The 2,435-nt window shown below is 42.3% G+C and overlaps 1 protein-coding gene across 3 annotated transcripts in view; it reads right to left on the reverse strand.

Annotated features, from left to right (window-relative positions):
• The window catches only part of LOC122086647 (ABC transporter G family member 28-like), a 20,404-nt gene that overhangs the window by 14,788 nt on the left and 3,181 nt on the right, over positions 1-2,435 (reverse strand). The window lies entirely within an intron of this gene.

The following is a 2,435-nucleotide window of genomic DNA, read 5'->3' on the forward strand; positions in this document are numbered from 1 at the left end:
TGGGGTGGGGGTGGGGGGAGGGTTTGAAGATGAAGTTCCTCTTGTGAGATAGAAAAAAGGATGCCAACCAAATACTTCAGAGGTCTAGGGAAAATGAGATGAAAATTGATAACCAATGACCACTTGCACAAGCGCCTTTGGAAATCATCATGTGGAAAGTGTCTCAAGTCAGATTTACTAAGACAGCTGGAAATTCAGAACCCTCAGCACGTGAATTCTTCATGCAAGGTATGAGCCAAGGAAATTTTATAAATGAACATGACACTTTTTGGTCACAACCACTTTCAATTTGTTTTAGAAGTGTAAGCATGAAAGGGGGAGTGTTAGCATTTAGTTTTATATGTGTTTGTGTATTTTTGTTATTTACTTTAATTTGTAAGGTGTAATTAGACTTGTACTCTTAGTAGAAATGGCTCCAAGAGCAATGGATCTAGCGTTGAGGATATGTCGCCAAACCTAGGAGGCATCAATAGCGGGGGATACAGTCCCGATGGAGTCATTCTTAAGGAGATAAGAATACACTCAGGAGACCCAAATACTATTGTGCTTGGAAGCAATATTCCAAATGAGTTTCAGAATTCCCATAGTATTGACTTCCTATATTCTTCTCAACCCCACCCCATTAAGTTGGGATGAGGCTGAGTTTGTTGTTTATTGTATTCTTCTCAACCCCAAGCCTCCTTCAGATTTGGGAAGATACATTGAGACCCAACTAAGAGTATGGAGGAATTTTGAAGAGTCAACCCCTTTCCAAAGAATTGAGTAAAAGATGGAGTCAATGGCTTTGATGATTGATTAGGGAAGAACAAAAACACCTGACCAATATAGGTACATGGATCGGAGCACAGATCTGGTGAGCTCTAGGCAACCAGCATAAAAAGGAGTTTGCCTTTCCAAAGTTTGAGTCTTTTCCTAACGAGATCAAGCATGGGGGTATAGTGGTGGGTGGTGAGTTTGGCCATAATGAGAAGTAAAGCCAGGCATTTGACCGGGAGGGAACCCAGGGAGAAGCCCGTAAGTTGAAGGAGATGAGCTTTAGAAGTCTCAAAAACACCCGAGAGAAAGAGGTGGGACTTGAGGATGTTGATATGGAGACCTGAGATGCTCAAAGAGATGAAGGGAGAACATGATGGAGGAGATGGAAAGGGGACGGCTCTAGAAAAGATCATAAGGTTATCAACAACTGCTAAATGAGTGACTAAGAGGAGTTTGCATTTGGGGATAGGAGGGATAAGATCAAAATTAGTAGAAGATTGGGTGGATCTGAGGAGGAATTCAAGGGTGAGAGAGGAGAAAAAGGCTGATAGGGGCAGCCCTGTCTGATGCCAACAGAGGAGGAAAGTAGAATGCAGGGCTACCATTGACAAGGATGGAGAAGTGGGCAAAGAAGATGCAAGAGTAAATCCAGTGAACAAAAACAGGGGGGAGGGGGGGAAGACATCTGGGACAAGACTGAAGATGAAATCGCATTGATGGAGTCCAATTTGAAATTTACTAATGGGTTTCATCTTCAGAGCCTGTCTAATGCCAACAAAGGAGGAAAAGTAGTATGCAAAGCCACCACTGACAAGGACGGAGAAGTGGACAAAGAAGATGCAAGAGTGAATCCAATGAACAAAAATGGGGTGAGAGGACATCTGGGGTAAGACTCTGGAGATGAAATCCCATTGATGTAGACCAATTTGAAATTTACTAATGGGATTTCATCTCCAGGTTCTTGCCCTCCCCCACCCCCTCCCCTCGCGTTTTTGTTCAATGGATTCACTCTACATCTCCTCTACCCACTTCTCTGTCCTTGTCAATGGTAGCCCTACATACCACTTTTCCTCCTCTGTTGGCATCAGACAAGGCTGCCCCTATCCCCTTTTTCTTCTCCCTTGCCCTTGAAGTCCTCTTCAGATCCATCCAATCTACAGCATGTCAATTCACTAAAAAAATTGGGTACCAGTTTACTTATGATACTACATACTTCAGGATACCAATTTACTAAAATGGAAAAAACCAATCTACATCTCCACGAAGTGGATATAACTTTTTTGTATGCTGAAAAAGGCACATCAAACATTGTTACTCCTATTTGAAATTTAACCTATGATAATGATATTGAACTATTAACATCCCAATCACAAACAAGGGAGAAAATTCAGAGGCACTCATGGGATGGCTAGGCTTCAAGCAGGAGCTGGTCAAGTATCTTCACTATTCTAAACTCCTTTAAATGGGCTCTAATAAGGCCAGATCATGACTGATGTATGGAGGTTCTGCAACAAATTCCCACTGATGGGCCATTTAATCAAATCACCCTCCTCAGCCAGTTATCCCGGTTTTCAATTGTTTTATCTCAGAGAAGAAACTTGCACAATTAAATTGAGACATTAAAAAAAAAGGAAAGGAAAGGGAAGGGAAGGGAAGGGAAGGGAAGGGAAAGGGGGGGG

Source organism: Macadamia integrifolia, chromosome 8, assembly GCF_013358625.1.
Source record: "Macadamia integrifolia cultivar HAES 741 chromosome 8, SCU_Mint_v3, whole genome shotgun sequence".
Classification (NCBI taxonomy): Eukaryota; Viridiplantae; Streptophyta; class Magnoliopsida; order Proteales; family Proteaceae; genus Macadamia; species Macadamia integrifolia.